General features: G+C 39.3%; 1 protein-coding gene across 1 annotated transcript in view; it reads right to left on the bottom strand.

Annotated features, from left to right (window-relative positions):
- il11ra (interleukin 11 receptor, alpha) overlaps positions 1 to 14,408 on the bottom strand; it is a 58,613-nt gene extending 44,205 nt beyond the window's left edge. The window contains exon 1 of the mRNA XM_007260815.4: positions 14,306 to 14,408. The gene's annotated coding sequence lies outside the window, so the exon portion shown is untranslated. The remainder of the gene's footprint in view (positions 1 to 14,305) is intronic.
- Positions 14,409 to 15,502: the final 1,094 nt, after the last annotated feature.

Here is a 15,502-nt window from a genome sequence, read left to right as displayed (position 1 = left end):
CACCAGTCTTACACACTGCTTTTGGATAACTTTATGCCACTCCTGGTGCAAAAATTCAAGCAGTTTAGCTTGGTTTGATGGCTTGTGATCATCCATCTTTCTCTTGAATATTTCAGAGATTTTCAATTTGGTAAAATCAAAACTTTTTTAAGTGGTCTCTTTTTATTTTTTTTTCCAGAGCTGTATATCGTCCAAACAAAAACAGTTATCACGACAGGCCAAGTAATGTGAGTATATAACTATACTTGCTTACAAAAAGGGGTTTTTAAGGCTTTTTCACACTTTGTCTTTGGTAGATATGCATAAAGCACTCGAATGTGGATCAAATCAACTGCATAGAGACCCTTGATAGGTAGGTGGTGGTCTTGGTCCAGTCTCAAACAAACTCTGACACAGTTTCTTTGGGGGTAAGAATATTTGGGATCTGACCACAATCCAACCCACCCATCAGGTGTATGCCTCAAGTTTGCACTAAACAAGTCCTACAACATCTGTCCTACAGCACCCCACACAGATTGGACCCAAAACAAACCTATACACTGACCTTATTGAACCTCCAAGAAGCATCTTTCACAAAAATGATTATATATGGAACAAATAATTGTTCTCATATTGCATCACTTAAAGTGAAAAATGTAGGGCTCTCAAACCTGAGCAAAAAGTACTAGGACAGGTTTAAAAAAGGAAGATTAGTCCAAGTTTGAGTTTTTCCAAGGCTTTTCTTCTTGGACTAAAAACCTTTAAGCCTACAAGGCCTTTTTTACCAAAAAAAATCCTTATAGAACAAATAAAGGTTCTTTTATGGCATCACTGATAGCGTAGGGATCTTTTAAAACAGAACAACAAGTCATAAGATTGAGTAACTTGAGTTTGAGCTTTTCCAGGGTTTCTTCACAGCTAGACTTTAACCTTTACTGAAGAACAGCTATTGCTCACCACAGCAACCTACAAAAACAATGAACTACAAACAGTTAAGAACACTAACAATGATGTCTTTTGGACTTTTGGTCTTTTAAAGAGGTTTAAAATTGGTTCTTTATTTACAGAGTCTAAATTTAAAAACAGAAAATATATAAATATAATTTTATAGTTAAATAAATACCATTTAATCTAGTAAGGAAGAAATTGGGTTTTAATCCATTTTTATATGGATAATGTTTAGTTTTTTCTTGTCATTAAATCACTCTTTTTCAGGTTTTTACATAAAAAAAGATCTGATGGTATAATTAAACTTATAAGATGCTAAAAGGGAAAAAAAAACAGAAAGTCGAGAAGATATTCTTTTTTTCCTGTAATTCTGAAGTGTAGAAATGAAAAATTATATAAAACCCATGTCTTCTCTACTACACTAAATGGAAAAATTTGAAACAATTTTTTTTTTTCAAATTGAAACAAACAAATTGACAGTAAATTAGCATTTACTAGAGAACAACTTAATAATTGAACCTAATGTTCTCCACAGCGTGTTTTTAAATGGACAAAGAACCTTAACATTACTATCCTTAAACATTCTGTATGCCTCTTCTACAAAAAAATATCAGTTTGAGCTTTTCCCATCTCTTTTCTCCACAGCTAGATTTTAAACTTTACTGGAGAACAGCTTAGCCTAATGCTCACCACAGCAACCTACAAACAACATAACCTTTTACAACAGAGGGAAGAAATGAGAGAAAGAGAGAGAAGAGAGAGAGAGAGAGAGTAAGAGAGAGGATGTGGGGTAGAGGACCTGAGGCCTGGGGCCTGGGGGGGGCAGGCCTAAGAGTAGGACAAACAGCACAGAGAAGGCTGAGGAATGTAGAAACCCTGCCAGATTTCTGAGACTCCATTAAACTCCAGACTCTGCTTATAGGGCCTGAGAATGTTTAGTAGCCCACTCTATTCTATCTGCTTCATGATAACGAGAGGCTGCGTCATTACGGTTTACTGATATAAGGTCAGTGTGGACACCACCCACTGATAGACTTGCCATTGTAAGCATTTGATTCCTGTTTGGCAGTGTTTGCTTTTTAAAAGATAATAAAAACATAACGCTCGGCTGAAAAGACAAACGAGAGTCAAGGTAGCGGTAAGACCTTGAGGAGTGGACCTTAGAGGAGAGCTCAGAATATTGAGTAAAATGAGTGATTTAACAAATTTCTTACTGCATACAAGACCAATATGTATTTATATTCTGTACTGACTCATATCCTATCATACAATTATCAGGAAATGTGATCAGATATTAAGTAAATATCATGCTGAGTTCAAGCACTGACATACTCTTCAGTTCGTTAAAGTGCTTTAGTCAGTCTGATGTTCTTTAATTTGAAGCTCACTGCCCTTAGTTCCCTAGTCCTATTTCCACAACATGGGTTGCCAGGTATAGAACACAACAGCAGGCCAACACAGCATGCTGCACCTCAGCACCCCTCTATATCACTTCATGACCAGAGACAAAGTAAAATCTGAGTGAGCAAATATTGGCAATGCAATGTTTGATTGTTGGAAACAGCTTAGAACCCAGAAGGACTACAAGACAAATTCAAAGATGGCTGATTTTCTCCCAAACAGGTAAGCACTGAGCTTCAGCTAAGGTTAGCTAACCCTCGCTATGTAATTATTTACCATAACCATGAATGCAGCAGCTAGGCTATGAAGAAAGCAATTATTTGGCATCTAATAGGTAAAGTGATGCAAACTAGTGCTGGCTAATGCTAACATGAACTGGCATTAGTCAGTCACTAGGCAGTAGCCAACATGACAGAAATATATGACAGAAACTAAAAGTTTGACTCTAAATATTGACTCAATTTTGCTACAAATGATAATTATACGTTGCAGTGCAATTGTTTTGGAACTCATTTCTCTAGGTTTACATTCCTAAACTTGACTTCCCGTCTGGAAAGAAGGGGGCGGGGCAGACAACTCTCTCTCCAATGTTTTGAACTAAAACTGTGGTAACAATTTTATACACTTGCTGTCATTTAGCACACACTGTTCCTTAAGGTTCTTACACTATCATTTTTATTCTTAATGACAGCTGCTTTTTAATTGATACATTGACAGTCAGTGTCAATCTAGACGTGTTCATCCCTGCCTGGGGTTGCCTGGTCTTTGCAGAGTCACTTATTAGCACCCTTTCAATGCCAGGCAAGCCCAAGCACAGCCTCCAATGACTCACGGAGGAACACTTAACATGCTCCCTTTTTACAAGGGAAAATGTGTGGAGGGGCGCTGAAAATAGGCAGCATCCCTAATTTGGCACATTCCTGCGCATACAACAGAGCCCAGTGGAAAAAGAAAGGCCTGGCATAGGGTAACATCTGTTGAAGAACACCCAACACACTGGTTGCTGCAGAACAAAACATGCTGTACGGCTCGGCCACTGAGTGTGTCAATCTCGGGCAGATTCCCGTACGTTAAACTGAACTTCTCCACAAACGAATCAGCGTAAATGGCATTTACGCCTGCTTTATTAGCCTGCAAAAGGTCAGCAGTGGAGGGGAAGGTGATGAAAAGGTGGGCACAGTAATGGAAACTGATTTAGACTGACCTCAGCCTGCTTAATGAGCCACACAAATAGGAAAATATAATGTGCCTGAACTTTTATAGCGCTTCGTATGCCAGGATAATCAGTACCTGGTGCATCTCCATCAAGTCTACAGAGAACATATGGCATGCTAAATATCTGAAATAAGTGCGCAAGCACAGCCTAACTCTGTGTGTACACTGCAGTGATAAAATCTGCCTCTGAGTCACTAGCAGGCAAGTTCGCAAAAACAATATAAACAATATATAAGGTTTTATTCATTTAATATAAGGTTTTATTTATTCACTAGGTGTTTACAACCCAGCCAAAAGCTTTCACATTACTGAAAAAAAATAGCTAAATGTTATCATAGCATTCACTCTTTTTTGAGGGTATACAATTACATAAAAATAAGATAAAATACTTAAATTTTTAATAATTATTAATGTAGTTTAGATATTTGAGAGATTGTGCTAGCTGTTTGCTTTTGCTGGTGGTTGCGCTTTCATCGCTTGTGGTCTGCACACACAATTACAGCTCCAATCTGGAATCCTCCTAACTGTAGCCTCTGCTAAAACACACAACATGAGGGTTAACTTCACTTTTTGAGATACAGTAGCTTGGTCAGGGTTTCAAATTCCTCAGAAAACAGGGCTCTGAAACTTACGGGTTGTCCATATGTATTTATTTGGCTTTTAATCAGGACTGATGCATCCTTTGCACCTCTATGAGGCTGATACCCCTGTTTACACCTAGTCACTTTATGTGAATATTATCTTAATTGTATCCTGTTTCCCAAACTTCAGTCTCATGTATCAATACCTCATGTATTCAAATGTGTATCCAGTTAGTGTATGATCTAATATGCAAATTACTGGTGTTTCAGTTTTGGTTTTCAAAAGATGGTTGGCTTCACACTGTAAGCTCATATTAAATCTGTTTTAAATGAGTCTTGGGTGTATTTACACCTGCATTTTCACTCTGCTTTGCCATATCCAGATATTATTCTGATACTGAAGACTTAAATGACCAGGTGTAAATAGGGGAGAGTCTTAAAAAAGTCTTAAAGAAGGTTAAATGAAAGGTTTAGTCAAAAAAGGCAACAGACATTGAAGTGCATTGAAACCATCAATCATAAATAGGGGTGGGTAATATGGCACAATATTTCAGCAGGGTATTTCTGCAATAATGATGTTCTTAGCAAAAAGGCAAAAAAAATAAATAAATTAGATGAAAAATATACTACAATTTTCTAAATAATATTTAACCAAGACACTGATTTTATAGAATATAGTAATAGTGCAACAAAATATAAAACTGTAAAAAATAAACAAAAAATGACCACAATGAGCTGTAAATACAGTAATTAGCTAAACAAATACAAAATAGACTGCTTTAAATATTATCACATTATTAGTGTGCATTATTAAGTGTTAAAAATATATTGTGTTAAAAATATTAGCAATATTATAGTGCTCAATACAATATAGTACACCACTTATCATAATATTAAAATCCATGACAGGTGGAATACAATAAAAACAATGTTGATTATCTCATTACAACACCATTTGTCAAGGGACAGGTTAAATTAGTCAGTTCTTTAGGTTAATGTGTTGGAAGCAGGAAATTGTGCAAGAGTAAGAATCTGTAAGACCCTTGGGTCAAGGCCAGACAAGGATCAGACTGTGATGGCTAAACAACTGCATCAGAACATCTCCAAAACACCAGGCTGGTCTTGTGGGGTGTCTTCTGTAGATAGTGGTAGTCAGTACAAACAAAAATACGTAGGATACGTAGTGATCTGGAGAGAACAGCCTCTTAGAGCTTACTGAGGCTAAACTTAGAGGCCTCAACTCACAAAATTTAGCACTTAAAGGACCTGGTGGACCTACAAAATATTAGGGTGTATTTTAAAATTATTATTACATACTGTTTTATAAATAATAAGTATTCCAGAACCACACTTCAGTGCACCATTAACTAATAATAACTAACATGATCTCCTGTGACCAAGCAATCGTAAAATTTCACTTATTGTGCCAAAAGATGCTTGTATCGAGGAAGTGGTCCCTACAATGATGAAGGAAAAAAAAAACAGTTCACCATTCAGTCCAACACAGGCCAGCACAGTCCTGATCAAGAAGTCTTTGAAAATTCACTGAAAAAACGATTAGATCTCTTCCATATGCCCTTGTATGAACTGGATGGAAACAAGATGCTGGTTTCCCAGAGTCCCCTGCAGCGCCAGGGCCACTGAGGGTCTTCGGAGTGAAAAAAGAGAAAGTCACTCTACGCATCTTCACACAGAGATTCAGAGCGTTTCAAAGAAAATAAAGAAGTAAGTAATCTTCCACTTTGTTTGGATAGGCAAAGCTCGCTAAACAATCCAGGATGTGGAGACAAGGGGGAGCCGTAGCCAGCATTCTCTCCTTGTAACTCAAACAAAGACCACCCAGTACTGCGCAGATATCTGAGTGGCTTACAGATGATTGACTTGTAATGCCTGCAGAAATTGCACTCAAGTGCACGGCTGGCATTGTTTTAGTTCGCAGCAGAGCTGAGGATCACCTTCCCAGGTACAGGAAAACAAACTATTTCTTGGACAAAGTGTAGTTGCTTGCAGACGTACTATTACTATATATTATCCCAAAGTTAATATTTGACATGATATAGCCTAGAATTAACATTTTCACGGTCTGGCAAAAGTCAATCGTTAAACAGTTACGAGAAGAAAGACTAAAGGAATTCTGTTGTCCTGGGAGCACGATCTGTACTGAAATTATGTGGCATACTCTACTAACTTGCCTTAGGCCACAGTTTAACAACCAGTGTTTTAGAAGGAGTGGAGGAGTAAAGACTGAAGCTGAAGGATTTGTGGATTTAAGAGACCAGCTCCTCTCAGATTACATTTTGCATATAGCATGTATAATTAATAACACATGTGGACTGCTGCAGCGGCTAGCTTTCAGCAGGGAAAAACTTAGGAGGACTGGAAATTAAGGCTGGACTGGAGCACCAAGGCCCGATTACGAATATTAGTGTATATATAAAAACAGCACAAAGCGGTCAGTCATCGCAAGAATGATAAGTCCAAGGTTGCTGAGCTTACAATAATAAATTGCAGACAACACACCTAACAACGTATCGTTTATGCAGCTCAGTCGCCACTAGAACTGTTCCTGAGGAAGTGTAGAATTAAATTTAGCTCAAGCAACAACACCACAGAGCAAATAAACAAGTGTGCAAATGGAGGGCTGGTTGAAGTGGCACAATCAAAGGCTCTGTGCAATACCCAATTCGAGCAAGTCCTGGTGATCGGTTAAGCCCGGCTGAAAATAGCATACGTCCTTGACTCCTGTGAATGTAGTATTTATACTATCTGACAGACCCAGACAAAAGGCTGCGCCGGAACATCTGCCATGTGCGTCAAACGGTCCGCTGTATTTACTGGGACAAAGGCTCTGGATTTCTGCTCAATGGATTTGAAGCGCTCATTCATTCTGAGGTTACAGCTCAGACAAAAAAAGAAGAAGAGGACTTGCCAATGTTACGGAGCTCACTCGGAATAGAGACATCAGTTTTAACACGAAACGGGCTGGTCATGAAGGAAGGGATAAGGCCGTGAAGCAGCACTCTATACTCGATCTATCACGGCCTCATATCCAGAGACCCTGGAATTTCCTTCAGGCACTGGCCGGGACAAGATGGCTCCCAGATGCCAGCTATTCACGAAGCTTTGGCTGCTTTCCCAGGATAGTTGCAGCCTCAGCCAGTTGTGCTAGAAGGTAGACTGTGTTCGAACACTTAACTTCTCTTTACTCATCACAGGATTAAACAAAACGAGGAGAAAAAAGTATCCCAGACTGATTGACTTCCTTGTTCCCTGGCTGAAGACTTGGCCAGAAGACTGGCTTGATTACAAATCTTGCAAGGCATAAGCTTGCAGCTGGACGTCAGCAGAGCCTTTCATGGAAATGCAATCGTTTGGAGCGTGCTGATCCTTCGGAAGAAGCAGCAACAGTGATTTAACATCAAGCAAGACTCCGGCGTACGAGGCCAGCATAAAGCAACACCGTGAGTCACACACTTAAACCAAACTTGGACACTCTTGTTGACTCAACAGGATTGGTGGCCTGTGATCCTAAGTACTCCCTCGGCAGAGGCTGGCAGAAAAGCTGCTTTTCACTGCAGCAGCAGAGCCTCACCATCAATGACAGCGCCTGCCCTCTCTAGTAGACACCAGGCTCAGCAGCTTGGCATTTAGAATGGCGCCATTTTACTGCTACACGTAATTACAGAGGCGGTCAAGGACAAAGCTCCCTCCGACATGCTACCACATCATGAACACTGAGAAAGTCCAAAACACAAACATGTCATCCGTACTTGAGCGATTCAAATCAATGTCAGCCATCACTAGGCCGCCTGGCAAAGATCAGATTCGTGGAGCAGAGCTGGAAAGCCTCATGCCTTTGTAACGTAATTGGCACAAGCAACATGAGGAGCTCACTCTCTGCTGGCTGCTTCGATTTCAACTCTGTGCCAACCAGATGAGTCACAGCAAGAGACAAAGGGCCTAGGAGTCGTGTGAGTTGTAGGAGAAGGTTTGAATAAATTGTAATAACCTCTTTGGCATCTTTCTTTGGCAATCAACTACTACGATCTCTATCTTGTTAACACTGTAAAAGAAGCAATTGTGGTTTCCAAGTTCTGTGAACAATTCTGAACAATACATCCTGCAAGTTTCAAGATCTCAAAAATTCTAATTCACAATCTTGAGTGGAAGCTTACAGGTGCCTGGAGCTCTTTTGTATATGATTCCCATACAGGGAGGGGGTTGGGGGAACTCTCCCCAGAAGATAAAGTACTCTACCCCATGAGTCATAGATGCTGGGAAGAGCCGGAGTATTCTATTACCACTGTTCCAACTTGCAAGGCTCACGCACAGCTCCAGCCACAGGCACGTCTGGAGCGCGAAGCTCTGAAACCTCTGCAAACAGAACAATGCTTTAGCACCGCCAACAATACAAGCTCAATCTACCTGAGGTTTATTCTTAGTCTGGCTATGCACACCTTAGTGTGCTCTGTCCCTGAAGAGATTAAGGCCAATCGTGACTCCTTTCGGTCCTCTAGCGGGAGAGAGATCTGTTAGAGATAAAAAGCTTTGCGCTGATCAAAGGAAAAGCCACGGAAGGCCTCAGCCAAGGCCGAAAATATCTCGCTGCCTACTCTCACTAACAGCTCTCGGGAGAAAACCTTAAATGGCGTGCGCTTTAAAAGGGATACGGGTTTGTTGGCTCATCTTTGAAGCAAAGGTTCCTGAATGTAGTCAAGTCAGCAGGACAGACAATAGACAGCACAGGGTAGGTGTCTCTAGACACTTTAACATAACTAAAGATTATTGGGCCCTGTTGATTAAACTTTTTTAACAGTTTAATCAAGTTTAATCAAGCACCTGCTAAGGATTCATGTGAAAGAGCAGCAGCTTCAGCCTGTAACTGTGGAAGCTAGTGAATTAAAATTGAATTAAAATGTTGTTTGTTTTGAGATATTTTAGTCTGGAAATGGTAAAAAAGAGAGCCAAGGGTGAAAACAGGCTTGCAGCATACAATTTAACCAATTAAATCAAGCACCTGCATTGGATTTATGTGAGTCCCAGAATTTTCAAATAGAAAAGACCACCAACACACATGGAGACACCACCAGGTCCCACTAGACTCATAGAACATTTAAAGTTCAGGTATAATCTGTCCTAAATAAATTGCTTTGGAATGAATTTACCGTGTTGGGCCACATCTGGCTTAAACTCAGTCCCAAATCAAGGCCTTGGCATGTCAGTGTAAACAATGAAATGGCCTAAAAATGTCTAAAAGTTCAACACACTATATTACATGTTAATAATAACTGATAATTAGGGCAGCAAAGTGACAAATGTTAGCTCTACAGTTAATGCCCTTCAATAATTAGGCCACAGAACCCAGTTTATCAAGCCCACAAAACCTGTTCTGGGCTTTAACAGTCTTTACACTGTCTGGCTATCCTATTCCACTCTTTAATCAAGTCATACAGGCATGTCATACCTGCGACATTCTGCCGCTCTAGGTCAAATTTGGTCACAATTTGGTTACAATTAGTCCTAAGCAATCAAGTGAACAATTTACAAGTGGGAAAGAATTCAGAATTGTATGCAATGCAACTTACAAGAGGACATCTGGACATCTTGCCAGTGGACGGTAAGACCAAGTTACTCATACGCTGTTGCTGCACCACTGACCACAGTGTACAGTGTATCAACCCTCACAAAGCCACAGAAGTGTGTTACCCTTAGTCCCTTCTATACTGTGGGCAGAAAACAACCAGATAGAGCCAAAAAACAACCCAGGGAAAGATAATGTTATTTAGTTTAATCCTGGCATCCACTGAGGTCCACCCTCTGATGCAAGGATGTACACAAACTATGCAGATATACCGTAAATCAGACACAATTTCGCTAAATGAAAACATGCCGGTTAATCAGAACTGCCACCCATGTCCTCCAGCGTTCCGGAACCCAAGGATTAAAAATGCCACATGTATATATACAGCAGCAGTCGCTGGCCACTAATTCCACTAAGAATTGCAGGGGGGGAACACTGGTACGAATTAGACGTACCTAATGTGGGACAATGATTACCTTCTGTTTAAGCCATTCTACAACACAGCCGGCTGCACGTACAGATTATTTAGCGTAGCAGACAATGTTATATGCAGTATTTCTGTCCTCTTATTTGCCTCTGCTCACTGAGCTTTCTCCACATCTGAAATATAAAATTATCACATTACCAAATATGAAGCTGCAAGTCCTTAGATCATAGTATGTGTGTCCAAAATTGAAATGCTGAAATTATATTGTGGCCAAGCACAAACCAACTAAATCTCTAAAACACTGAAGGCCTGCCTTTGGGCCTATAATTCCAGTTCCACACTCTAAAACAACTTAACACACTTTCTTTCAGTCAATGAATCATTTAAAGCTGACACTACAGATTATATTTGTAGAAGATGCTGATAGCAACATCAGTTATAACAGGTACTTACTCATTCTATTTCCAATAGATCATGTATAGCAGTTACTGAATAATTTATAACAGATTCAGAACTATCATTTAAAGAAGCTGATATCAAGCATATCCTGAATCAAAGACCAGAGCACGTTCCACAGTGCACTTCTTACTTCACTGTGTGTTTCCATGGTGGGTTTATTAATTAAGCTGATAATATTATATCAGAAATCATTTCTTAAATGCAGTTTGACATGGCCATGCCCTAATAACTCACCATGAAAGTGGACATCAAAGGCCTCAACTGGGAGCCTCCAATTTTGCCTAATTACCCTGGTTTCCATTGGCAGAGCTTTGCAGTCTCTGACACTTTAAGCTCATAAACAATGGTCTAACGAAGCTGCACTCTTTCACAGTGACTCACCGCTGTCTCTGTCTATTATAATGGTTATTTCTTAGGACATCCATCACAAAACAAAAAAACAATTTCGAGGACACTGCACGCAAGTAATGAGTGGTGGTGATGTTATATAATGAAGTTTACAGTATTTCGCGAGCAGGGCTAATAAGGGATTGGGATTTTTCTTAAACAACATCAGTGCAGAAGTTTAAATCCCATCTTGGGCCTCCCGCAATTTTAATCTCGTTAGGTGCCCAGAACACAGCATGGCGTGGACTTGGCAGCAGAATCCGCTCATTCCTTTAAACGAAGCCCTTTTCTCCTGACAGAGCACCAGTTGAGTTTAATTTAAAACTGATTACAGCCACTCTCCGAAAAAGTGTGCTGAAAGTTGAGCTGGAAATGAGTGTTTTCAGTGCCTGAGAAATTGGACTTGGCAAGTCAGTAAACTGACAAGGATTCGGTTCTTAAAGCTCGGGACAGGAGCCAGAGGCTTCAGCAAAATAAACCACAAACGAAACTCCATCTTGTGGCAAATTAATTGGCAGGTAGGGTTCTCGCGTATTCAAAGTTTCTAAAAACCCAAAAGTCTTGTGTTTGCATTCCTCACCATGCAATGGTCCATGTATCTCCCACTTTAGAAAGGAGGAATGCACATCTGGATAAATGTTCCCCACATGTATATATTTTCCAATGACAGCTACTCTACGAGAACACCGAGAACATTTCTCAAGCGTGCTCAGAAAAGCCAAAGCAATATGAAAAATGGAGCAAATCTACAAACAAGCTGTAAAACCTTGGGGTTTTGCGACCCACAAATGAAACCCGCTGAGGCAAGGATTTTGTGAGCAACGTGAGCTTCGGCACAAAGGTTCTGACTGTTTCCAACACACTGAAAGTCCAAAAAAATCCAAAAGCTCTTCTACTGATTACACAAATTAAGCCCAAAAAGGTTCAAAACAATCCAGCTCTGTGCTTTCGCACAACAGTCAATAGTCTGGCTGTTGGCACTAAACCCCTATGCAGGTAAAGCATGAAAAAACAATGCACGGGAGACATAAACAAACCAGCCATGAGGGCACAGCTCTGGCTTCAGCCTACCCCTCAGAGACCACACAACGTCCAACACTGCTGCCCAACTATAGTGGAAAAAAAGGTACCAAACATATCATTACTACTACAGTATACATAAACACACACACACACACACACATATAGCAATGTACACAACACACAGCACTCAGTGCACTAAAATGTCCAAGGTCTTAGACAGCCATTAAAAAGGCTCATCTCAGCTGTAAGTGGGTTTCTACCAGCAAAATCACTGGAATAAATACAAACAAATAAGATAGACCTAGTTTCCCATCTCTATTTAGTACTAGTAGTATTTAGAAGTGTTTTCTCAACCATCATCCACCAAGAATCAACCCATCTTAGATTAATTCCACCAGCCTGATTTAATTCCACCAGTTGATTTATTCAGTAAAGGACAAATTAAAGACTAGAATAAATATATTAAACAAAAATGTATTGTTTATCAGAATGTATCCTTTTTTTTTAATCAATAGCCCTAACTGACCATAAACTAATTTACCAAAAGCATCTAAACATATTAAGAGTTAAGACCTTCTCAACTGGTAGTAAGATAAAATGTTTAATAAAATACTTTAAGAATTATATGGTGGAAAAAATGTATATATACATATATATATATGACCTCAAGACAAGACAGGACAAGACAGCCATATTCACCACACTTGTGCTGGAATGTGGCCTTTGCCTTGAACCCATCCATGTTCTCCTGTTCTACCATGTGTATACAGGATATACATATATATATATACATATATATATATATATATATATATATATATATATATATATATATATATACATATACACATTATACATTTTTCGAAAAGTAGTGATTTTACATCACTGTGTATATTCAAACATCTCCAAAACTCTCCTCATGATTATTAAGAGTTTTCATCACGTCTGGTTTGGTAAATAATGCACTAGGGGGCTACAAATTTACACATTTACAGAAAACATATCTGAGCATTTTGCACACTGTTTATTTGCTGCTTTAACATATTTGTAAATATATAAAAATGGTTAGTTTTATTTTTATTTTTTTTTGCAGTATGTACATTTTCAGTAAATAAAAAAAAATCCTGAACAAATCACAGAAAATGGTATCTGCATGAATGTTACATGGACAGACAGACAGACAGACAGACAGACAGATGTGCCCCAACTTATTGAACTTAGCTATCCAATTAAAACCTCCTTTATCAAACCTCAAAACTCAAAAGTGTTCACAAGGTTAGCTAATTATTCAAGTAAACAACATCATCATTTACTGTACATTAGACCCTTTCACAGCTTTCTTCCAATCAATATAAACTATTCATGTTCTTTCCATTAGTGAATGAGTGCCCTGAGAGATAGACAGACAGACAGACAGATAGACAAATAGATAGATAGATAAAAACATAGATAAACAAATACACAATTAACTGAACTCCCAAGTTATTGAACTTATTTAACACTAGACATTCAAGGAAACATTAGATCATTTCACAGCTTTCTTCCAATCAAAATAAATTAATATATTTCTCTCCATTAGTAATTGAGTGCCCTGAGATAGATAGATAGATAGATAGATAGATAGATAGATAGATAGATAGATAGATAGATAGATAGATAGACAATTGAATGGACTCCTAAATTATTAATTAAACTAATTTAACGCTAGATAATCCAAGGGAACTGTCCTTCAATTACACTTTCTCACATGATAAAACCTAGTTAATATTCACTAAGTATTAGATAATAGTTATAACTAACTAGTTAATTAACCTAGTTAGTTAGTTAGCTATTAGTTAACTAACTCACCTATGCTAGTTAACTAGTGAGTCAACGCTAGCTAACCTAGTTAGCTAGATTAGTTACCAAGCTAACAACCTTCTTATTTTAGCTAATGCTACATTAAACTCTTTCACAGCTTTCTTCCAAAGAATTTAAATTATTATACATTTAATTATTATTGTATTTTTGAGTGAATGAGCGCCTGCAGCAGACTCAGGGCTCTCCTACAGGTGATTAATCCCGAGTTTGAGCTGTCTCAGCCCTGGTTTAGCCCAGGTTTAGCCCTGTATGAAGGCGGTTTACGGAGCTCCGGGTATTTTTACTCTCAGAAAGCGATTTTTCCTGAGGGAACAGCGCGCCTGGAACTATTCCTCCGGGAAACCCAACTTTTCCTTCTCATTATCCGGTACTTTCGCTTCCAGCTCCCGGTAACCTTCAGCTGAAGAGTTCGGCTCTTATAAAAGCGTTTAAACGGGGTCTTACCTTATTTCTGTTCCAGTGTTATACAGGCATTTTCACTTGATTCCCCTCCATCGCTTTAGCTGGCAAACTTTAGCGCGTCGTAGTAACAGTTCGGGCTTAAGGGCACGAGCTGCCACAGCCTACCTGAGCTCCCATTGGAAGCGGCGCCTGTCAATCACTTAGACACGCCCCGCCCCGTTTCCTGTAGAGGGGCCGCAAAGGGACTGGATCCCAAACACGCTGCAGTAACCGGCCAAAAGTCTGTGGACACAGTTATTCTCCTGACTAAGACTCTTGTGGTTGAATACAAACAAATCACACCACTGATGTTAGGTGTCTGGTTCTGGATCACGGCCACCACTATAACTCATCACAGGTGTAGATGTTGGAAAGTTGCTGGGAGGATTTGATTGCATGTAAAGTTAAATGCTGATGTTGGTTGACTAGGTTGGTTGATTGCATTCAGGGACAAACACATAGGTTAGTTTAGGTGCAAATGCTTTACATTGCTGTGAGGAATTGATTGCATGTGAAATTAGGGACTGATGTTGGTTGACTAGATTTGGATCGCAACATTGCTGTGAGGATTTGATTGCATTCATGCACAAAAGCTCAAGTGAGATTCAGTTGTTGATGTTGAACATTGCTATTAGAGCTGCACGATATTGGAAATTTTTTAAATAGCAAATGTTTTTACATTAGTTTTTACATAGCATTTTTTCAGCAATATATATTGCGATATTAAACAATGCAGGGCTCATGACGCCACCAGCCCCGCCCCTACCTGCCTGCTGTCTCAGCGGAGTCAGTGCTGAGCATTTAAAACCCGAGGAAAACAGCAAAACAACACAAATCGGCCCTTTAATGGGGCACTTAAATGGCTTTTTAAAAGGTAAATAAGAGCATTTTTCTGGGATTAAAAACTTGAATTCAGCTGTAACTGGAAATATCTGTGCAAAACTGTGCTGGACTGTGCTGTGCGCACATCACAATGGTGATGCTTAAACGAGGTCAGGAATTGGTGTTGGACCACTCCAACTCATCCCAGTGGTGGATGTTGGAACATTGCTGTGACGATTTGTTTGAAATTGTTCAATTCAGTTGCTGATTTTGAGGATTTCATCATATGTGAGGTTAGTTGCTACTGTTGCTGTGAGAATTTCTTTGCATTGGAAATCAGTTACTATTAATGGATGACTAGTTCTCGATCACAAATGT

The sequence above is a fragment of the Astyanax mexicanus genome, chromosome 20 (assembly GCF_023375975.1).
Source record: "Astyanax mexicanus isolate ESR-SI-001 chromosome 20, AstMex3_surface, whole genome shotgun sequence".
NCBI lineage: Eukaryota > Metazoa > Chordata > Actinopteri > Characiformes > Acestrorhamphidae > Astyanax > Astyanax mexicanus.
The sequence above is the reverse complement of the archived record's forward strand: the minus strand, read 5'-3'. Positions and strand labels throughout refer to the sequence as shown.